The sequence below is a fragment of the Sapajus apella genome, unplaced genomic scaffold (assembly GCF_009761245.1).
Source record: "Sapajus apella isolate SASKATOON/1434 unplaced genomic scaffold, GSC_monkey_1.0 scaffold18, whole genome shotgun sequence".
Lineage (NCBI taxonomy): Eukaryota > Metazoa > Chordata > Mammalia > Primates > Cebidae > Sapajus > Sapajus apella.
Window position 1 is genome coordinate 3,823,202 of NW_022436958.1, and position 24,748 is coordinate 3,847,949.

Sequence of the window (24,748 nt, forward strand, 5' to 3'; positions counted from 1 at the left end):
ACAGTGTAAAAGTGTTCCTTTTTCTTCATATCTCACTGCTTTTTGACTTTTTAATAATAACCTTGCTGACTGGTATGAGATGGTATCTCATTGCGTCTTTGATTTTTGTTCTCTAATGATCAGTGATGTTGAGTTTTTTTTCATGTTTGTTGTCTATAGATATATGTCTTCTTTTGAAAAGTATCTGTACACGTCCTATGCCCACTTTTAAATGGGGTCATTTTTTTTCTTGTGAATTTGTTTAAGTTCCTTATAGACGCTGGATATTATACCTTTGTCAGATGCATAGATTGCAAAACTTTTCTCCCATTCTGTAGATAGCCTTTTTACTCTGTCGATAGTTTATTTGCTGTACAGAAGCTTTTAAGTTTAATAAGATCACATTTGTCAATTTTTGCTTTCGTTGCAATTGCTTTCAGCATCTTCATCATGAAACCTTTGCCCATGACTAATCCTGAATATATTGGCTAGGTTTTCTTCTAGGGTTTTTATAGTTTGGGTTTTATGTTTAAGTATTTAATCTATCTTGAACCAAATTTTGTATGTAGTGTAAAGAAGAGTCCAATTTCCATTTTCTGCATATGGCTAGCCAGTTCTCCCAGCACCACTTATTAAATAGATAATCCTTCCCCCATTGCTTGGTTTTGCCTGGGTTGTCAACAATAAGACAGTTGTAGATGAGCTGCCTTATTTCTGAGTTCTCTATTGTGCTCCATTGGTCTATGCGTCTTCCAAGGTACTTTCAAATGGAACAGGTGATTAATGATTCAAGAGAAAGTGGTATTACCAACCAAACCAGTCCCCCCAAAATGGAGTCTTACCCTATTTGGTGTCACGAAGTCAATATGTAAAACTGAATGTGAACATCAAGCAAAGCAGGATTTATTTTATGGCCATATAATTGAGAAGTGGGAACATGGCTCACAGATCAATTTCTCATCTAGTATGGGGTGAGGGGGCTAAAATGATGTGTTTTTCCAATGAAGTGTCTGGACATTAAAAGCAAGGGGAGAAATATTCATGTATTTTTCAGGAATGGGCAGTGAACTTCTGGGAATAGGTAGTACTGCCTTCTTTTTTCTCCTTTTACCAGTTCTTTGGGTCATTATCACAGCAATTGTCAACCAACATGGCACTGGTGTGAATGTTGTCTATAATGAAATGAGATTATAATAAAGCTTGAGGTCTTTTTGAAGTGATTTGGTCAGCTGTTATATTAGCCTGTTCTGGCTTTGCTATAAATAGATACCTGAGACTGGGTAATTTATAATAATGAGGTTTAATTGGCTCATAACTCTAGAAGCTGTACAGAAAGCATGGTGGTATCTGCTTCTGGGGGACCTCAGGGAACATTTACTCATGACAAAAGGCAAACTGGGAGCAAGTACTTCACATGGTCAAAGTAGAAGCAAGAGAGTGAGGGAAGGGGCCACAAACTTAAACAACCAGATCTCAAGAGAAGTCACTTATAATTACCAGGACAGTACCAAGAGGGAATGGTGCTAAACCATCCATGAGAATCTACTTCTTATTTATTTATTTTGTGAAAACATCAGAAAATCTTTTATTGCAGGGCCTAAGGACAAGCTAATATTACATTTTAGCTATTTACATTCTCTTTGATCAATAGATTAACCTCTGAATTAAATGATACCTATAGGTGCTATTTTTTTTTATTGTACTTTAGATTCTAGGGTATATGTGCAGATCATGCAAGATTGTTGCATAAGTACATTCGTGGCAAGGTGGTTTGTTGCCACCATCTTCCCATCACCTATACCTGACATTTCTCCCCACGTTATCCCTCCCCCATCCTTTCTTCCATGATCCCTCCTGTAACCCCTGCCAATGGACCCCAGTGTGTGATGCTCCCCTCTTTGTGTCCAAGTGTTTCCATTGTTCAACACCAGCCTATGAGTGAGAACATTCAGTGTTTGATTTTCTGTTCTTGTGTCAGTTTGTAAGAATGATGGTTTCCAGGTTCCTTCATGTCCCTACAAAGGACACAAACTCATCATTTTTTATTGTTGCATAGTATTCCATGGTGTATATGTGCCACATTTTCTTTGTCCAGTCTATCATGGATGGGCATTTGGGTTGGTTCCAGGTCTTTGCTATTGTAAACGGTGCTGTGATAAACATGCGTGTGCATGTGTCTTTATAATAGAATGATTTATAGTTCTTTGGTTATACACCCAGTAATGGGATTGCTGGGTCAAATGGAATTTCTATTTCTAGATCCTTGAGGAATCGCCACACTGTCTTCCACAATGGTTGAATTAATTTACACTCCCACCGACAGTGTAAAAGTGTTCCTATTTCTCCACATCCTCTCCAGCATCGGTTGTCTCCAGATTTTTTAATGATCACCATTCTAACTGGTGTGAGATGATATCTCAGTGTGGTTTTGATTTGCATTTCTCTAATGACCAGTGATGATGAGCATTTTTTTCATGTTTGTTGGCTTCATATATGTCTCTTTTGAAAAGCATCTGTTCATATCCTTCACCCACTTTTGGATGGGTTTGTTTGTTTTTTCTTATATATCTGTTTTAGTTCTTTGTAGATTCTGGATATCAGCCCTTTGTCAGATGGGTAGATTGCAAAAGTTTTTTCCCATTCTGTTGGTTGCTGGTTCACTCTAATGATTGTTTCTTTTGCTGTACAGAAGCCCTGAAGTTTAATTAGATCCCGTTTGTCTATTTTGGCTTTTGTTGTCATTGCTTTTTTTGTTTTAGTCATGAAGCCCTTGCCTATGCCTATGTTCTGAATGGTTTTGCCTATGATTCAATCACCTCCCACCAGGCCCCACCTCCAACACTGGGTATTACAATTCTACATGAGATTTTGTTGGAACACAGGTTCAAATGATATCATTCTGCCCCTGACCCTCCAAATCTTATGTTCTTCTCACATTGCAAAATACAATCATGCCTTCCCAACAGTCCCTCAAAGTCTTAACTTATTCCAACATTAACTCAAAATTCCAAAGTCCCATGTCTCATCTGAGACAAGTTAAGTCCTTTTCATCTATAAGCCCGTAAAATCAAAAGCAAACTAGTTGCTTCCAAGATACAATGAAAGTACAAGCATTAGCTAAATATTTTTATTCCAAAAGGGAGAAATTGGCCACGATAAAAGGTGCTATGGGCCCCCTGCAAGTCTAAAAGTCAACAGGACAATCATCAAATCTTAAAGCTCCACAGTAATTGCCTTCGACCACATGTTCCACATCTGGGTCAAACTGGTCGAGGAGTGGGCTCCTGAAGCCTTGGGAAGCTCTGGCCCTCTAGTTTTCAAGATTCAGCCTCTGCAACTGCTCTCACTGGCTGCTGTTTGGTTCCTAGTGCTTTTTCAGGATGTTAAAAATGTTAAAGATACTGGTAGATCTACAATTCTGGGCTCTGGAGGACTATTGCCCTCTTCTCATAACTCTAGTATGGAGTATTCCAGTGGGAACTCTGCATAAGATCTCTTTCCCCACATTTCACCTGCACACTGCCCTCATAGAGGTTTTCAATGAGGGCTGTACCCCTGCAGCAGACCTCTACCTGGACCTCCAGGCTTTTCTATACATCCTCCAAAATCTAGGCAGAGGTTACCAAGCTTTAACCCTTATACTCTGTATACCCACAGGCTTAGCACCACATAGAAGCTGCCAAGGCTTATGGTTTGCATTCTCTGAAGCAGCAGCTTGAGTTGTATCCGAGGCCCTTTGGGCTGATGTGAAAGCCAGAGCAGGTGACATGTGGGGAGCAGTGTCTTGAGGCCGAGCAGGGCAATGAGGCCCTGGGTCTCACCAACACAGCGATTCTTTTCTCCTAAACCTTCAGGTCCATGATGGGAGGGGCTGCTGCCAATGTCTCTGAAATGCCTTCAAGGCCTTTCCCCACTGTCTTGGGGAACCCTTGGCTCCTTAGCACTTGGCTCCTTTCCACTTACGTAAATTTCTGCAGCCTACTTAAATTCCTCCTCAGAAAATGGGCTTTTTTTTTTCTACCACATAGCCAAGCTACAAATTTTCCAAACTTACATGTTCTGTTTCCCTTTTAAATATAAGTTTCAGTTTTTAAGTCATTTATTTGCTTACACATATGAGCATAAGCTGTTGGAGCAGGCAGGCTACATCTTGAAAGTTTTGCTGCTTAGAAGTCTCCTTTACCAGATACCCTATATCGTCATTCTCAAGTTCAAAGTTCCACAAATCCCTAGGGCAGGGGAACAATGCATCCAAACTCTTTGCTAAGGTGTAACAAAAGTGATCTTTGCTCCAGTTACCAATAAATTTCTCATTTCCATCTGAGACCTTCTCAGCCTTGCCTTCACCATTTCTATCACTATCAACATGTTGGTCACAGCCACACAACCAGTCTCCAGGAAGTTCCAAAATTTTCTTCCTCTTCCTGTCTTCTTCTGAACTCTCCAAACTCTTCCAATCGTTTCTTGTTACCCAATTCCAAAGTCATGTCCACATTTTCAGGCATCGTTGCAGCAACGCCCACTCCTGAGCACCAATTTTCTGAATTAGTCTGGTCTCACATTGCTATAAAGTAATACCTGAGACCGGGTAATTTATAAGAAGAGAACTTTAATCAGCTCACAGCTCTGCAGGATGTACAGGAAACATGGTGGCATATGCTACTGGGGAAGCCTCAGGAACTTTTGCTAATGATGGAAGACAAAATGGGAACAGGCACTTTATATGGTTGAATAAGGAGCAAGAAAGAGTGAGGGGGAGGGTACCTCTCACGTTTAAACAACCAGATCTCATGAGAATTCACTATCACAAGAACAGCACTAAGGGGATAGTGGTAAACTATTTATGAGAAACCACCCCCATGATTTGGTCACCTCCCACCTATCCCCTCTTCTAACATTGGGATTACAATTTGACATGAGATTTGGTAGGGAAACAGTACTAAACCATATCAGCTATCTTGATCCTAACCAGTCTCAGCTAGTCTGAATACAGGGAAAACTTCTTAAAGCAGACATCCAGTTTTAAAATGATAAGCAGAATTAGTGTTGAGTAGAAATTCAGATATGTCATGCAGTCTTTACACTGGGTAACAAATCCCTCTTTTCTTATATTCCTTCCTTTAGAGGTTCAAAGGAGCAGGAGTCCATCTTCTATAACTTCTTAAAGCTAAATTTGGGTGTTGACATGTCCCCTGAGGAGTGAAATTTTTCTCTAGCTAGTGTTAGGTAGGTCTGGTTATCTCCTGGGTGTAAGCCTACTTCTTTACAGCACTGAGTAACTATTATCTGTGGTTTTAAGACCTCTATTTGTTTAGACACAAAAAAAGACCAGACAATTTAAGAGGCAGGGCCCCAAAACCAAGAGAAATAGAAAAGCAGGTAAAGGGCCCAGGAAGAACAAGAAGGAAGTGCGATTAGGGATGGCCTATTTTATGATTTTTAAAAATATTCCTTGAAGGTCTCTGTCCTTTGGTTTAACTAGTGCAAAAACTTGGCCTGGTGATAGATTATTTTAATGTCTTTTTGAATTAATCCTGAATTATTTACCCAAGTACAAGAGGAAGACTTGATTACTATACGTGCCTCACCTTGTTTTGACAAGTAATCAAGAGCCAGGCAGCTACCAAGCACAGCATTGGTTAATGAGACTAGGGAGAATTCGGGTAGGGGCATCATCAGTCTCATCAGCTCGCATTTCCATAATTGTTGCGAGGTTGCAGAGGGTAACTTCATAACATGCAACCCTTCCCCAGGGTTTTAGGAGACTGCCTGTTATCCTGATGGCTCTAGAATAAGCCTAATTACCCTTTTAGTCCTTGGGCAAAAGAGGGACGGGAAACCAAGATTTTGACTTCTCTGGGGATTAGGTGCCATAGGGTATAATCTCCTTCATGTCACGTGTTTTCCAAACGGGGTAGGCTCTGGATGCTACAAGGTTACTCCCAAAGCAAAGATGAGGATACCTATGAGAGGGCAAGTAAGCTAAGTCCTCGCAGAAAGTATATGCAGCCCCAGGGTAACTTATTTGGTTGAGGGTTTTTGTACTCAGACAGATCAGTAATTTTAGATCTGAGAATGGTTCAACTCAGAAAATTTAAAGGTTTTTAAGGCTCTGGGCACATTTGCGAAATAAATATGCCAATCTTCCCCTGGGCATTTATGTTGGTACTGTATCAGCTGAGCAGTTCCCTTTTGCCTCCCCCACCAAACTCTGAGCAGTGGTTATTAGAATTTTTCACATAGTATGTTGGGAAAATCGTAACCATCTCCTTGTCTTGCTCTCTGAACTTTGGGGTCATCATGCTCTTGAAAAGCCTGTTATAAAGGGCCTCATGACCAAAGTGAGTGCTAGAATGCTTCTCTAATGGCCTGTAATGTAACTTCTTTTGGAAAAATGAGTTGTTTATGAGGACTTTTTAGCCATCCTGGATGATTCAGAACCTCTGGTATATTCCCATTTGGGGGTCTTTTTCCATTATTTTTAAAAAAGGGTAAACCATAATTTTTGTTTTCTTTTAAAACAAGTAGAATTCAGGAGGAAAAGCAAAAGTCTCATTTGAAGGGTAAATTTCTTAAAGCCGCTTTTGGCATTAGAGTGGCTTTATTATTTTCTTTAATTACTTTAGCTTTAACCTTCTGGTGGCCATGGCCCTGAACTATTGCCAGCTGGGCAAAATTTCTTACAGCCTGCAATAGCTTTTTAACTGGAGAACCTGGCCTGGAGATATTCATTCTACTCCTGTTTCTTTTATGAGGGGCTGGGTATGGTGGAGAGTTCAGATGGTTAGGGGTTGTCCAAAGGTTAACTTCTGTCTTTTAAAAGGAGGGCCATGGCTACCATCCACCAAAGGCAGGGGGATGAGCCTTCAGCAACGGAGTCCAGCTGCATGAAAAAGTAGGTTATGTGGGTCAGTGGGCCCAAACTTTGGGTTAGTACTCCTAAGGCTTTTCCCTTTTCATGAACATAAAGATGGAAAGATTGAGTTAAGTTTGGTAGACTTAAAGCTGGGGTTTTTGCGAGCTGGGTTTTAAGTTTTGGGAATGCTTGGTTACATTTTGTCATGCATTTAAAAGGCTCTGTGTTATTTTCTTTTTATGGAGGATGGGCAATGAGGCCAAAGCTAGCAATTTAGAGGCTGCACAATGCTGCCATGCCCAGACGCCCTTGAAGCTGTTTCCAGGTCTTTGGTTGCTGTAGTGGGCATATTACTTCCCATCTCCCTTGGGACTAACTTTGTTGTTTTCTTCTAGAAGCAACCACAGATAGGTAACTTATTACTGAGATATTTGCACTTTTGGGGGGGAATTTTAGAACCCCTGTCTACTAGGAAGTTAAAGGCTAGTGGGTATTTTGATCTCAAATTTTTTAGAGGGGCTAGCAATAAGGATATTATCCACATCCTGAAAGAGGGTTCCTTGTTCAAGGGGAAGTTCCTCCAGGCCTCTCCAAATATTGTGGGAGCTAGGCAGAAGGTTTGAATTCTTGAGACAACACAGTCCGTGTTTTCTGCTGGGTTTTTGCCTGTTTGGGGAATCCTCATATTTTGTTAAGTATACCCCCGGGTGTGTTCAAAACTAAGTAGGTTTCCCCTGTGTCAGCCAAGGAGCCCACATTTGTCTCCTATGTCCAGTGTCAGTCAGGACTCCTTGATGGATACCTGGAGGGCCAACTGGGGAGCCCCTGGGATCTGTAGACAATTGTTTTCTACTTATACTATCGGCTACTGTGAAATACCTGGGTGGGACATTCCCCTGCCCCCTCTTTTCAGATAGGTCCCTTTTCTAGTGACCCTCTTCCTTGCAGAGGGCACATTGGCTTGGTCCTGGTCTCTTAGGTCTTTGGACTCCTTGCTATTGGTTATAGGACCAGCAGTAACTCACCGGAGCTGTGGTTTTCCATGGATAGATAACAACCAGCAGCTGGGCTTGCTTTTTGGCTTCTCTTTCTCCCTTATGCTCCTCAACCCTTCTTGGTTGTTGAACATCTTCTTGGCTAGGTCTGTTAGTCTTAAGACGGGAGCACTGAGATCTAATTTTACCTTTTGGAGTTTATGGCTAATGTCTGATGTCCTCTGAGAGATTTCAGAACTGCCTCTCTCTCTCTCCCTTTCTCTCTGCTGAATCAGGAGTCAGAGCAGTATACAACCTCATATTTTCCCCTCAACCTCTCTGGGGAGATAGATGGACTTTTCTGGGTTGTTGATTAATTTTTCTTAGCTTACACCAGTTAGTGGGTCTTTGTTCTGCGGCCTTATTCCCTTTAACATTAACATTTCATCTTGCCTGAATCTTGCCTTTTTCATTCCTGTCTCTGGATTCCAAAGGGGGTCAAGGTCTGTCACAGCCTCATTCCCTGGTCTCTTAACAGGATTGTTTATCTTGTCTCTGTGGGCTCTGTCCCTTTCCACCCTAGCATTTCTAAAACTGAGGATTTTTTTTCTTTTTTCTTTTTAATTTTCAACAGTGAGGAGAATGTTCGAAAGGGACTAGACATCTGCTCAGTTGGGGTCCTGGATCTGAAAATACTCTGAATGAGGTTTTGAACCCTCAAGATCTTTTCCTAATCATTTAGAATGTGACTTCTAGTTGTAAAGATCTAAAGCCGTGAAGAGAACATATACAATAACCATACCTCTTTCTCATTGGTGCCCTGCCAGGGGGCCTCATAGAGGAAGGCTGGTAAGATGCACTGCACTTGGTACTGTCCAGGTGACTCTCTGACAGGAATCAAGGGGTGATTGGTAGGAATGAGGTGTGTTGTCTGCAGAAGCCACTGGGGATAAGGGAGCTGTAAGTCAAAGATTGTAGAATTAAAAAACAAAGATTTTATGATTTTATTCAGAGTAAATGAATACCTTAGAAAAATCTTATTTTAACATAGGTGACCAATCTTAGAAAGAGTGTTACAGATAATTTCTTTTTAATTATAGGCAACGAAATCACATACAAAATTTCTTTTATAAATTTGTTTTCCCACAAACTGTATTAGGACGTAGACCATCGAGAACATGTCTGGACCTTTTGATTTGTCCTGTACTACCTCTTTTAAAATAATAAGCCATTTTATTTTAGGACAAAAATTTAACATATAAGATTTTCTCTCATACAAACTTACGTTCTTCTTTTCATAACCTTCATTACCAAAAATACAGCTCTCTCTATATATCATCCTTTTATCCGTCTCTTTCTCTTTCTCACTTGCTGTTTTTAATTTTGTGTTATAAATAACTTTTAAATAACTTCCAAATTACAAAATAATATATGTTTATTTTTTTCTCAGTTAGAACACAGCTTGCCTGCTCTGGACATGTGTCAAGATACTGATGCCCATGTTAAACACTACCAGGGCAACTTCCTATCCTTTCTCTCTTCTGAAGTACCAGTGGAGTTCAGGTTCCCCTCCAGACTCTTTCACCAAAACTCCCTCTGAGAAAGATTTTTTGCCCCCAGTTCCCATTTCCCTTTATAAGAATGAACTCTGGAAATATTTGGAATCAGAATATCAGGAGCCATAAGGTTCTCACCCCAACTGGATGGACTATTGTGGCTCCTACAAGGGTGGTGTACCCACAAAGCAGACTCAGAAGACATGTATACATAGGAATAAAGTTGCTGGTAATCCTTGCCCCATCTGCCAAGATCACAAGTTGCATGTTAACTTTAGGATGTTAAGGTCTTGAACAGTTTGTCGACGCCTGCTCAGGTATTATCTTCCATGCTCCATACACAGGAGTCTGTATGAAGCAGCACAAGATGTTGACCCATGCCATCCAGAAAGACAGGGATCATGGTCTCCTCAGTTACTACATCCCCCAGGTTGAACCCCGGGACCTTGCCTGTCATGGAGTTGTGAGTACTTCTCTGCCAGCCTCCATCCTGATCTCAGGCAACCCCTGGTACCCATGGTACAGCTGGAAACAGCCATCAGAGAGAGAACTGCCTCACCTTTGTTGGCTCTATCAGGATTATCTCCAAGAAGAGAGTGACCCTTGCACCTGACTCAATGCCCAAGACAAAAATTAGCCTGGTGGCATATGCCTACAATCCCAGCTATTTGGGAGACTGAGGTGGGAAGATGGCTTGAGCGCTGGAGATGAAGGTTGTAGTGAGTCCAAATTGTACTACTTGCACTCCATCCTGGGTAACAGAGTAAGACCCTCTCAAAAAAAAAAAAAATACTGCAAGGAGACCCAGAGGGACGTAGGAGACAATTAATGCCTAGCTTTATATGATAGGATATCACCGGGAAGGGCTGTGTCTTTTATGGCCAAGGCAGATCCAGGAAAGAAAGGAATGTGCTGATGAGGATAAATCTGAAGCTGAGGGAGGGCAGTACAGACATGTGTGGGAAACTTCACCTCCTGTATATTGTCAATAGATGGGTTGGGCAAAATCTTCTGCTGCTGTTTCACACTTCTGACAACTCAGCTTTTCCAGGTCTATCTCTGGGCAACAACAACAACAAAACCATAATTTACAGAATTATGTATTAATTAAAATTCTTACTTACTTTAAATTTTAGTAAAAACCTGAGAAGAAAAAATTCTGAATGGTTTTTTGGATGTCAGCATTTTATAGGTGAAACCATTTGACAATTTTTAAAAATACATGTTTTCATATCATAATCCCTTTTCATTGGAAATGACCCAGGCATCCAGCAAGCATTTATTATTGAAATTAAAATAATTTTAAGATTTTAAATTACACAAAAAGTTTATCTACAAGCATTTATCAATTCTATATGTATTTAATTATTTCATTTTGAGAGTTTATCTAGATTACTTTTGAAAATGCACATATTAAACAAAGCTAGTTTCATATCAACTTAATTTTTTATTAACCATTTTTATAGTTGGTGAATATCAGGTGTTTAAGAAAGAACTTTAAATTTAAACACATAGGTATTTTTGCCAGTAATCCAGAAGAATTTGCTGTTTTTATTGATCCAGCAACATTGTTAGTCTTATCTGTAAAATAAATTACACAAGATTATTTTTGGCTGGGTTTATAGTCTTATAACATTTATGCCAAGCTCTGACATCTTAATTGGTAAACTCAGATAAGAATGTATGCTAATAATTTTGAAGACTTTTTAATTATGCCTTTATTTAAGAAATTTAAAACTTTTTATTTATCAAAGATAATTAAATTCATGTAAACTTGAAGAATATTTGGACTTTTACAATTTATGAGCATCTATTTATTCAGAAGCCATTTGGTAGCATACTAGACATATCACATAGCATAGTATAAACGTATACACATAAATATATTTAAGAATGTACACACACACACACACACACACACACAAGATCCAATGGATTTTACCTTGAAATTTTAGCCATGAGGTAGCTATTTTATAAAATATAGGTTATCTAATTTTTTAAACAAAATTGAAACCGATTTACATGACTAAACTTTGTTGCCCCCGTATGTAATCCAAGGAAGGCTGTTAATCAAAAATTTGGGTAAAGTATTTTCTATGGCAGTTTATTTTTTAAAAACCTCTTTTACTTTTTTGTTTGTTCAATTTTAAATAAATTCCTAATGTTTTCATTTCAGTTAGACCGGAAATAATGAGTCAGCACCAGCAACTTAGTGACACCAGATTCAAAGCAGAGAGAGGAGAAAAGAGAGGAAGACAGAGTGCTTTAGAAGACTCTAGTTAACTCTAAAGTTGCAGATTAACCATTTGAACTCTAAATTTTTCTTATTGTGCACAAAACCAATGCTGACTATTGTATTTAGCTGCCTCTGGTGTCTTCCTGAAGGTCAGCCAGGTATTCCTGGCACCCTGTCTCAGAGTGTCTCCCCTAGGCACTTTAGCCTCAAAATAGAGACTTTTTTTTTCCAATCCATCAAAAGTGGTCCCTTCACCTCTCAGTCCCTTTATCCTCTTCCTCTCAAGAGAGCAACCAAGCCCACCTTGTCCTTCAGCAAGAACAAGGGGTGGAAGGGAGTATTGTCAAGGAAAAGAGAAACCCAAGCTCCTCCAGTGCATCAAAGACTATAAAAGAACATATACTAAGAGGACTAAACAGAAGGAAACAAAGGACACACACACACACACACACACACACACACACACACACAACTTGCCAACAGGTCATTTCCTGATCTTGCAGTCTAAATTGTCAGCCTTTTGGCTCCTCCCTCAACTTTTAAATAGTCCTTGGTGCAGCCTCTACTTGGGATGGACGTACCCTTCAGTTTCTCTCTCACCCGTATGAGAGCGTTTGCAGCTCATCTATTTGGGATGAAACCTCAAATGCTCTGGTTCCTCTCACACTTTAGAGAACTCCCACAGGGCCCTCTTCTGAGGACGGGACCATGGCCTGGTGCAGGGCATCCCTGTGCCCAACCCTGATTTGGGGCGAGCATCCCCACTGTGCTTAGCTTAGGAGACCCTTCCCAGTACAGCTATATAACCTTTGCCTTCCTGCTTATGATCTTAAAACAATGATATGTTGTTACCTTTTCCAGAGCTGATTCCTACATGGAAAGTCAGGACTAATGCATGTCCCTTACCAACTGATGCTGTCAGGTGCCAGTTGTTGAGTCTCTAGGTAGGTAAGGGAGATTCCCAAGCAGGGAGATAGACCATCCAGTCCAGGGCCCCCTGGTGGGTCACCCATTTTGTTACTGACAAAGCCAGTACTCATAAAAATGGGGTCTTTCCCTATTTGGTATTATGAAGTCATGACATAAAACTGAGCATGAGTATCAAGCAATGAAGGATTTATTTAATGGCCATAGAATTGAGAAGCAGGAACACGGCTTACATATCAATTTCTTGATGAGTGAGGGATGAGTGGTTTAAAATCTAGATTTTTTTTTTTTTTTTTTTTACAAACAGGCTGAACATTAAAAGTGAGGGGAGTAATCCAAGTCTTTTCTGGGAATGGGCAGTGAACTTCCCAGAACCAGTAGCACCACCTTCCTTTCTGTCCTTTTATAATTTATTTCAGTCATTGTCATAACAATTACTAACTGCCATGGTGCTGGTGAGCCTCCCATTTAGCAAGGAAATGAGATTATAATGAAGCTGGAGGTCATTTAAAAGCCATTTGGTCAGCTATCTTGGTCCTAACCAGTCTCAACTGGTCTGATTACAAAGGAAATTTCTTACAGCAGGCATCCTGATTTTTAAGGATAAGCAGAATTAGGGTGGGACAGAAATTCAGCTATGTTATATAGTGATTACACTGGGTAACAGTAGGTCTCTTAAGGTATCCACTATGTGATATGAATTTAGTCACTTCAGTGGCTTCAGAAAAGTTTCCTTATTACCAGATATATTCTACATTTCTTCTTTCTACATGAAATTCGTTCCAAAAGTAGTTGTTAATTTCTTTAGCCTGTATCGAATTTTTGCTTCAAATATATGTACCCTAAAAAGAAAAACTGTCAACATTTTGGTCATTACAATTGTTTGTTTTCCAAAATAATCAACCTTCAATAAAGACAACTGACCCATTATATTTCAGATGTGGTGTGAGGCTTCAGGCTTATCAAGGTGAATAAAATATTAAACTCATATGATCTCAAGAAAGCCTTCAATTCAGAAAGGGAAGAAAATAAACACATTATTTTAATGCAATTTGACATGTGCATTGATAGAGATTTGCCCAAGGTGCTGGTTGAAGCTCACCAGAGAGGAATCCTGAAAGACAGTTAAATCAGTTGAAGGCAAAAGTGGATATACTGTTTTAGACAGAAAAAGCTATGTCTGCAATGGGTGAGAGGCCAGAGAGCACAAAACACACTGGAAATTGCAGGGATCAATAGGCCTGGGGCAGAGAACCTGAGGGAGACAAGTGGCCAGAGGATCAGAGCCATTGGCAGTGAGAAGTATGATCACATTAATATTCCTAAAATTATTTTTCCAAATCAGAATTCCTTTAGTAGGACAGGGTGTATGCTTGGAAGGAATTGTAAGTTGGAACACAAGAGTCAGAAACTGTAGGAGAATTCTGTTTTTTGTTCATTGTTTACAAGACATTGAAAAATCACCATTTGAATCTGTGTGAATTATCCTTTCCCTAATTTCAAAGGTATCTACTGAGAACTAAGCTCTGATTTTTTTTTTATCCTGCCCCATTTCCTATCTAAGGGATCTGGGGAGTCATGCCATACAAACCATAAATTCTCATCTGATGGGTTTTATTTAACCCTATATATTGTGACTTACTTTTCAATGTGACTGTGGCATAACAATATGAGACAAGGAAAAAAATCAAAATATTTAACCCAAAATGTACTTCCTTGCCATACCTTGAAATTGTTCCACCAAGTCTCTTGTGAGAAAAATCCACTTTCTATAGAGAATCCCCTTTCCCCTTTGTTTTCCTTCCTAGTTTTCCAGGTCCAGGAGATAATCAACTAAGGGCCAAGTACCCTTTCAGGTTTGATAAGAAACATTTTACAACCTGCTCACTCTCTGAAGTCTGCTATCTGAGAGCTTCCTCTACACAATAAAATTTGGTTTCCACAATCCTTTATCTTAACCTGAACACTTCCTTTCTATTGATCCCAGGTCTTCAGATAAACTCAACCAATTGTTAACCAGAAAATATTTAAATTTACCTATAGCCTGGGAGCCCTGTCTTTGAGTTGTTCCACCTTTTTGAACAAAACCAATGTATTTCCAAAATGTATTTGATTGATGCCTAATGCCGCCCTAAAATATATAAAACCAAGCTGTACCCCAGTCACCTTGGGAACATGCTTTGAGCACCTCCTGAGGGCTATGTCAGGGGACATGGTCACTCATATTTGGCTCAGAATAAATCTCCTAAATTATTTTATAGAGTTTGACTCTTTTCATCAATACTGCAAGTAATATTAAATTATTTTGTGTGAGAATCCAATGAAAGACACAAGTCTCCTTCTTCTATAAAAGTGTATGTATGTATCTATATGAAATTGTCTATACTTAATTTCAAGGTGTTCATAGTTTTCCTGAAGCTCATTCATGGTTGCTTTAGGGAATTGAATTAAGAATCCTAAATCTAGTACTTATGTATCAATTTGAAATAAGAATGTTTGTTCCCCTCCCCCTAAAACCACCAGTATACAATAATAATTTTTTGTTTCCAATTCATTCATTTAGTGACTAGAAACATGAAGTACTATATTACTTGGATTCTGGGTAGGACCAGATGTATATCACCCTGGTTACGTAATCCCTCATCTATGAGTGTATAAACTTTCAGGGACTAGTACCTTTCCTTATGTCTGTTCTAAATCACTCAGATGGTATTATAGCTCTATTTTCTTCTGTTTCATTCTCACTGGAGTTAGAGGCCAAATGTGAACACAGCTTAAAGAGTCATTTTGCAGGAGTAAGTGAAGGTGCTTGAAGCAGGAGTCCCATCATTTATAGTTACAAGATGTCACAATAAATTTATTAGGGGGATAGATTTTTACCCATGTTCTCAGTGAAGCTCAATTAAAAAATTAACCTACTCTTTTGATGTTTCCCTCTACTGAGCACTTGAAACAGCTGTCTTTGGCTCTAGAGTACAGTGAAAATCTCTTGTTATAAAGTGAGAAAGGTGAAGGATTTTATTTTTTTCATTTATTTCTACTCTGCCACTTCTATATGCCTTCCAATGTAAACTTAATTTACACAGCAGGTGCATACTCATTTGATTGAATGACTATTTTTTTTATATAAAGACTGACACATAGTTATAAAGCCTCTAGTTAACACAAAAAATAATATATATTTTCCATACATTTCAGTTGGAAAAACACTAACTCCATGCCAAATATTTTAATCAGCTAAATGTGGATCTACAGGGATAAAAACGAAAGCCACTAAGAAGTGTAATGCATCTGCACACAATCTTATATATTTCTCAGTGAAGACAGGCTGGTTTGTGATACACAGGAAGTAGGTATTTTTTATTTTTTATTTTTTGACAGTCATACCTGTGTCTGCACACCTGACAGGTTGTGGAGAGATATTTGGTGAGTGACACTGGTGTCAATAAAAAAAGTGGGGGATGATTTAAGGTCCCTTGAAAGTCTTCTTATCCAAAACTATTTTCATCACAAGTCATATTTTCCTAGTACTATAAACATTCCTTTCAGTTAGAAGGAATCTTCACAAAATACTGGAGAATTCTAACATGTAAACGTACTTGTTAACCACATTGAAATGAATTTATTAGATTTATCAATTTAATCATCAGTGTATCAATTTTGTATCTCTTGTTTTTTCCGCTAGGGCCTTGTCTACATTCTGAGTGATGAAGACTTCATTTGATGAGAAGTCAATTGGGGGTCAGTTTATTGATTGGTTAAAATACCCGTTTATTCATCCACATTCAACCACTTTTTAATGAGTTGTATGTCGTGTTTTAGGTCACAGGAGTCCTACAGCTTTCATGCCATTCTAGGGCACAGAGATTTTTGTCAAGTTATCTTTAGTCCTATTGGCCATGTTTCATTGCATAGCCAGTTTCTCTTGAGAATAGTGTAGCTTCCTCTTGGTTGTATATGATAAGTGAGGCAAAATTTCCCACTGAGCTTGAAAGCTTTGATTCTAATTTGGGATTTGTTTTACCTCCTGCAATCCACAGGGTCTTGACCTACTCTTCTACTGTACATGATTAGAAAACTAGAAAAAAAAAAGGTGGAGGGGAAACCACTGTTTTTAAGCATTGGATGGTAGAACAGGGCTGTTATTTCTAAGAGACGGGAAACAAACAAGCTCAGCCCAACTATCACCCCAAATGTCAAACCATCATTCCTGATTCTAAATAAACTCATTAGCTTCTTTAATCTTTAGTTTCTTTACTTGTGAAAGGGGATAATATTAGTGCCTACTTCATCAGATTGCTATAAGAAATTAATGAGATAAATGAAAAATTCAGTTTGGTGCCTAGCACAAAAAAATAGTTTAATAGATGTATCTGTTATCATTATCACTCTTTTAAATTACATGTATTATATATATATATATATATATATATGTGTATATATATATATATATATGTCAAAAGATGAAATTACAACAAATTTAGTTTTAGATCAAATTTGGTTTTATTCACAATTCATGAATCAGGACAGCCTCCGCTCTACAAAATAGAATTAGCTTCTACTTGGCAATGGCAGAATAGTAAGTCAGAGTAGATTTCCTTATTATGCTGATGTAGGTAGACTGGAATATCCAATTTTCAGGAAAGAAAACTGGTCTGTTTTAGGATCTTTCTGCTTTCTTAAAGTCTCAGTTTGACTATGCGGCACTCAGGAGGAGTGACTCCATTTTGGTTTGGTCTGGTCTGTTGGGGCCTAGCGCCGCAGCTCAGTCCAGAACAATGACTTCCCATAATTTTTGTTTAATATATGTATGTATTATAATAGTCATTATGATGATTTATCATTATTTTTATATCTTCTTTGTTGCTGTATGGTAGTGGTTATCCAGAAATAGTTTCCTTATATGGTAATAGTTCCCATTCCATTCACCCCTACTTGAGTCAATCTCAAATTTGTACTTTGGAATTTGATTTTTGGTGAGCAATGTTAGGGGAGCTTCTTGGGGTAAACCAGTTGGGTTAAAATAGTTAAATTCCAACATCATCTGAATATGTTGGTTATCTTAAGCTTATAACGGTAAAGTTAAATTATAAAATCATAAAAATTGGAATAACTTGGAATCATGTTTTAGTCTATTACTTTATCTTTGTGCAGAACATCATGTGAAAACATCATTTTGCAGGCACGTAATGATCAAATCTTTGTTTAAATGCTTTCAGAAAAGGAGATGCATAGTCTGCCTCAACAGGCCTTTCTAGATTTCACAAACTTCAGGTCTAAACCAAAAAGCCTGTGCTGATTTTCAAAGGTTATCCCCTCCCCTCCCACTCCCCAAAAGACAAGGGAAAACCATAGGACTATCTCTGAAGGCAAGAAGATGCTAAACCAAAACCTATTGCCCCCATTGTTAATAGTTTCAGAATTCTAACATTCACAACTAATAGCAGACATTTTAAGACCTGTGGTTTGAAAAGTTAGCTTTAATAGGAGATCATGCTAGTTCCTACCAAGTTCTTAGCTGTGAAATTTAGTAAAACAATTTACTCAGGAACAGCTTTGCTCTGCTATGTTGTTACTATCCCTGGTGCAGCAAGATTGGTGCCAGAGTTCCAGGCAGCAGTGGAAGGCAGAGCATAGTCGAGAGTGAGAAGAGGCTATTTTGTATTCCAACAACACTCTTTCCATCCATCAACCAACATTTTGTCTAATGTTTTATGTCAATGTAATTGTCGGGTTGGAATCACCATGTTTAGTTGTACTGTTATCCAGTGTGATAGCTAGGACTCATATGCATTTGTTTACATTTAAATTCATATGAATGAATATTAAATAAAATGTAAAATTCAGTTTCTGAGTCTCATTAGCCATATTTCAAGTGCTCAAGAATTCCATAAATATAATGGCTACTATATTAGACACTGTAGAAAGTGAACTTTCTCTCATCCCAGAAATTCTTTTTGGAGTACTGGAATTTTAGGAAGATTGCAATTTATCCCTGATTTGGAGAAAAAGTCATCTTCTTTGAAAGCTGAATATCTGAACAAATTGGTTTATATTAGCAAGGAATACGTGCAGATGGGATTTGAGTGAGCAACATGCTCTATCTGCCACATTATGTTTTGAGGAGCAAAGACTGACTCATTACATAAACTTTACTCCTAGAATTCCATATTCCATATACCTCTCTTCTGCACTAAATTTTAGCTGGCAAATAGAGAAGTGGCAGGGGGATTTGCACATAATATCTGTGAATTAGAGTTGGCACTGTAAATTGGATATAAGACAGCTACTTAAAATCAAAAGTAAAAGAATGCCTGCAAAGGTAGCACAGAAAACATAAGAATGAATTATATCATTCTCTATGGCAAATAAATGTGTCTGTATTTTAATTTCTACAACAAATGCATGATTTTGTTTTCATATTGCCAGATATCAAGTGGAAACATATTTTGTATTTAGGAGGGATAGCCCATTGTTTTAAACTAATGATTTGTATTATCTATAAGGAGGAGTTATAAGATCCCGATGGGAAATTGAGCTACTACGCAGTTTACTTCTTTTTCTTCAAGGCAAATTAAGCAGAAGAAATGTGATTCCAAATGCATTTCAGTTCATGTGTAACAGTCCTAGCTTCTCTTGCTGCTTCACTATACCCCTGTCCACCAAAGGTAAAATGCCATGTAGGAGTATTGGAATAATTCCCAAATTCTTTTTAAACTGTTCAAATTATTTTAAAAGTTGAAAGTAAAGAAAAGCTGCTGATAATTATTAAGACTTTCCCATATAAAGGAAATAATAAATTTTGATTATGTTAAAACTATACAAAAATGAAAGGAGGCTCTGGGGGAAAATGTTACAATGCTTTTTGGAAGCAGAGCTGAATGATATTCTTTCTTACATAGGAAAGAAGAGCAGAACAAATATACCTCTCAGGTCACAAAGCACTAAGGCAATTTACTCCTGTCTGTGTTTTTATCAATGATTCTTCGTTTATAATCCCTGACCTCTGAGAAAATTTGGGCCCGGCGCATTCTCTGCCCAGCTGAAGGTCATGCTCCGTTCTGTTTGCTGTATCTGAAATAGCCGAATGCTTTTATCCTATGCTTTTGGTTCCTGGACCATCTAACCATCTGATTAGCTCCATCTTTTATCTCCCATCTCAGTGGCTTTAGACCTTTGGCCTCGTTGTTTCTGATGTTCCCTCCATACTCTGATTGATACAGCACAGCAAAGGTTGATTTTAGTGCCCCAAGAGGGGCAAGCCTGGAGGCCTCCTTGTGCTCCAATTAATATCTTGCCAAAAGTAGTCTGGACTCTGGAGACCCATCAACCATTTTTAAAACATTTTTTAAGCTTTTCATTTCTCCTTGTGCCCTTTAATGCTTTACAATTACTTGAAATTTTAAAAAGTAAAAAGAAAATAAACAAAAAAGCTTGAAAACGTATTACAGGTAACAAGAGCAAACTAATTTTTTAGTAATATTTGATATTAATTATTTGATAGTATACACAAATTTCCCTTTTTAATTTTGTTTGATAGCTATTTTAAATGCCATATTGAGGCTGGGATTATGGAAATTCATTTATAATTTGCATCTTCTTTGTTAATTGCCTTAATTACAAAATAACACTCAAACTACGTATTTCCACATTTGACAGGTCTTGATGTTGTATATACATATTTCTTTAACTCCTTTATTAAATCCCAAATCTTGTTTCTAAGTCAAAATATGTGTTTAAAATTGCTCAGGTGGTCATCATTCTTTCATTATTACAGACCGTCTCTCTATTCTAGTCAATTATTTAAAAAACCTATGTTGGTTTTAAGATGTAGCATATAAGATTGTGGTATAGGGAGAGCTTGAGCACTTGGAGGACAAGACACCTACATCTGAATCCCAGGTCAGTAATAACAGGGTGGATTTGGTCATGCCATTTAACTTCCCATTATCTTAGCTACCTCTTTTGCAAGACTAGGCTGCTTTTTACGATAATTTCTAATTTACTCTCATGTTTAAAATGTTACGGCTCAGTAACAAAAATATAAGCAACTCGATTTTTTAAATAGGCAAAAGACTTGAGTAGATACCTCTCCAAAAATAATACATATGTGGCTATGAAGCACATGAAAAGATTTTCAATCTTATTAGTTGTTAAAAGATTCAGATCAACACCCCTCTTCACATTTAGCAAGATGGCCATACTTAACAAAAACAAAAACAGAAAAATAGCCCCTGAAACAGAAAACAACTGTTGAAGAGGTTATGGAGAAATTGGAAACCTCATAAACTGGGGGCAAGAATGTAAAATGTTCAGCATGTGTGGAAAACTGCTTGGTAGTTTCTCATTTAGTTAAACATAAAATCATTATATGACCCAGCAATTCTACTTCTAGGTATGTACCGAAGATAATTTAAAATGGATCCTCAAACAAAAACTTGTACACACATGTTAATAACATCTCTATTAACAGCCAAAAAGTGTAAACAATCCAAATGTCTATCAATGAATAATAAAATGTGCATATCCATACCATGGAATACTACTCAGCCATAAAAAGGAATGGAGAACTCACACATGCTTCAACATGCATACACTTTGAAAACATTATACTAAGTAAAAGAAGCCAGGCATAAAAGATCTTATATGATATGATTCCATTTATGTGAAATATCTGGAATAGGCAAATTCTTAGAGACAGACAGTAGATTAGCAGTTGTCAGGAGCTGGAAGGAGGGAGGAATGGGGAATAATTGCTTAATGCATGTGGGTTTTCTATTTGCACTGATGAAAAAGTTCTGGAACTAGATAGTAATGATGGCTGCACAACATTGTAAATATATTTGATGCCACTGAACTCTATACTTTAAAATAATTAAAATAGCCAGTCATGGTGGCTCATGCCTGTAATCTTAGCAATTTGGAAGGCCTAGACGGGAGAATCGCTTGAGCCCAGGAGCTTGAGACCAACCAGGACAACACAATGAGACCTTGTCTCTATAAAAAATAAAGAAAATTAGCCAGACATGCTGGTGCACACCTGTAATCCCAGTTATTCAGGAGTCTGAGGTGGGAGGATCACCTGAGCCCAGGAGGTGGAGGTTGCAGTGAGCACCATTGCACTCCAACCTGGGCAACAGAGACAGACACTGTCTAAAAAAATAAAAATAAAAGATTAAACTGGTAAATTTTATGTTTTCTAAATTTTTACTTTTCTAAAGTAAGACAAATTAGGACTCAATTTACACAAAGTAATGTCCTAATATAAGAAGGCCTACCTCATGGTGAGAAAAATCCCATTCTTAACTGCCATTGGCAGCAGCTGAAAGAGGAAGTTTTTGTTTGTATAGTTTTGCAATGTAAGGAAACAGCATTTGGAAGCATCATAGAAAGTAGAGCTCTGAGAAATTAATTTTCAACATAACCATGAGCTCCTGATCTTTAGGAATTCAAATCTTGACTTTTAGCTATATAATGCCTTGTAATTGCTAAATTGTCTCTCCTTTTTTTCTTTCTCTTTCATTAGCGTTGTCTTTGTCTGCAGGTATATGCTGGGTTTTCTTACTGTTTCCTACAAACATGATTCTCTCTTGGTTATATTGTATCTCTTTTTTTGTTTAGTTTGTGCTCAGTGGGTCTCACACACTCTTCTGCATTACAATTTAAAAAAGCTCCAAATACTTCAAATTAAAATATTCAGCAGATAATGAAATAATAGTTTAGGGCTTCCTCACTGCACTTTCAAGTTTTTGAAGGTTATCACAGTGTTGAATATGATGACATAAGCTGCTAGGTTTTATTTCCTCTACTTTAATAAGTAGTATTAATGTACATTTAATAATTACAACCACAGTGAGTGACAACTTTAGATATTTTTAAAAAGTATTTATTCTTTATTTTTTAAATTTTTTGACTTAGAGCTAACTGCTTGCCTATTATTAATTTAATTTAGTCATGTCTGTGGTTAATTCCCATATAAAACAGTGCTTGATTTCTCATTCTATTCAGGTCCCATCTGGTGAACATTCTCTCCCAGGTTTTTAATTTCCCTTGTGCTCCCTCTTTCCCTCTGTTTCTAGGTTGCTTCATGTCTCTGGTAGTCTGTGCCCCCTGCACACTCCAGTGCTGTAACCATTGAAATGCTTAGCCAGTCTCTGCTCAGCAGAGGTGGTACCTATGAATAGCAACTGGAGGCTTCTGGGGGCATGTTCCACCCACAGGGAAATAGTTTTCTCACTCTTGGCTCAATTCTTCCTCCACACTAGAGTTTTGTTTTGTTTGTTTGTCGTTGTGTGTGTGTGTTTAATATAATGCATCTGCCTAATGAAACCACAACCAGCTAAGTAATTCTTTCCCTCAATAACCTCAGCATTATACTTGAAGCCTCAAAAACTGTGGGCTTTCTAACTGCAATCTCTAGCTCTGCTGGTGAATCTGGGTTCTGCCTACTGCCCCCTCACAGTCCTTCAGTGCTTCTGCATGATGCCTCCTTTAGTAACCCCAGACAAGAAGCATAAAGTACAGTGTCATCTCCTCCTACTTCTCTAGCTTCACAGGGAACTCTAATGTGATTCCAAATAAGGAGGATGCATATATTACTTAGTTTGAATGAGCAGGATATATATGCAAACATTTGCAAACAAATAGAATACCCCAGCATACGTACACAACAACTGAATAAACATGCTCCAGACTTTTTCTTCTTTCCCTCTCTGCCTTTCTCTTTCTTTCCTTCTTTTCCTTTTTTCTTTCCTTCCTCTCCTCTCTTCTTTTTCTTTCCTTCATTTCTTCTTTCCTATTCTTTCTCTCTCCTTCTTTCTTCAGTCCCTCCCTCCTTCCCTCCCTTCTTTCCTTCCTTCCCTACCTTCCTTCCTTCCTTCCTTCCTTCCTTCCTTCCTTCTTCCTTCCTTCCTTCCTTCCTTCCTCCATTTGTTGATTTTAAAGAGAAAAAAGAGTTCAAGCTACTGAAGAAAACAGAATAGACTGATAAACAGGATTGCATGTTTACTCAAGTACAACTACTCACATAAAGAAATACTGACTAATTTCCATAGGAATCTGATTTCATCATCTGTCTCAACCCTTCTGAGTTGGAAGAGGTGAAGATGGGGGAAGTCCCTCTAATCCGGTAAAAATTGTCTATTCATATATAAGGTCCTTTAAGGTAGATGTTTAGACAATTTTTGATAAGTTTTGGAGTTTTCTTTGGTCTCCTGCTTCTCTCCTAGGTAAGATCTAGATGTATGAAGAAGGGGTTTAGTGGCTGCAAATGCTTGAAGCTTTGGGATAGAGTGGTATCTCTGATCCCCAGTAGTGTCCTTCCTCCATTCACCTCCCCCTTCCTCAGCCTCCAGCTCTATCCCTGCATTTCCCTGAAGCTCTGCTGATCTGGCCTTCCCTCTAAAGTATTGGCTGCTTCTGTGTGAGTGGTTATGGCCTCCCACCCTAGATGCCATCTGCTGACGGCTTTTGCTGCAGTCTGTGGCTGGGCAACAGTCTGCCCTTTCCCAGTTTAGCTGGGGTACTGGAAGCCCTCCTTGATAAACTGGCCATACCTTGGCTCTCCCTATTTGTGGAGCCTGCTGAGGTGTGGGCATGAGTCCCATCAGCTCCAAGCCTAGGTACAACTATAGAAATCCTTGCCTGTACTGTAGCGATACCTTGCAAGGGCATGTGAGAACTTCTGTATTCTATCACTGCCCACAAAAATTGCAAGACAGCACTGAATTAAAAAGTCTAGCTCTTCCCTTTGCTCAAATACGCTGTGTTCTCACTTCTTTTCTAGATGGTTGTCCTTAGGGAAGTTTGGGTGTTCTGCCATACTGGATCTGCCATGACACATGAAGAAAAATTTGGCAGAAGCTCCTGAGGTCTTGGTATTCCCCAAAATGAAAGAAATTCATTCCCACTTTAGGAGTTCAGTCCAAAGAAATGAGATCTGGCCGCATTCCTGGTTTCCTGACTCCTGAGAACTAGCTCCTGTCATCCCATTAACCCATCAGGGCTGGAGAGAATGTGGATTTTTCTCTATTTTTATTTTTATTTTCTTTAGATGAAACTCAGCAATCAAGTTTTCCAGAACTTTTCTCGATATATTAAATAGGAAGATAAAATAATTTTGACAGTTATTTTTCTCTCTTAAAAGAACCTTGCTTCCTTTCAACATTTTTTTTCTTTCTTTCTGCAATCTCACACTATTTTGGGTGTCAAAATTTGAATC

The 24,748-nt window shown here is 38.3% G+C and overlaps 1 pseudogene; it reads left to right on the forward strand.

Annotated features, from left to right (window-relative positions):
* Positions 1 to 5,904: 5,904 nt before the first annotated feature.
* On the forward strand, positions 5,905 to 16,252 carry LOC116557139 (annotated as a pseudogene).
* Positions 16,253 to 24,748: the final 8,496 nt, after the last annotated feature.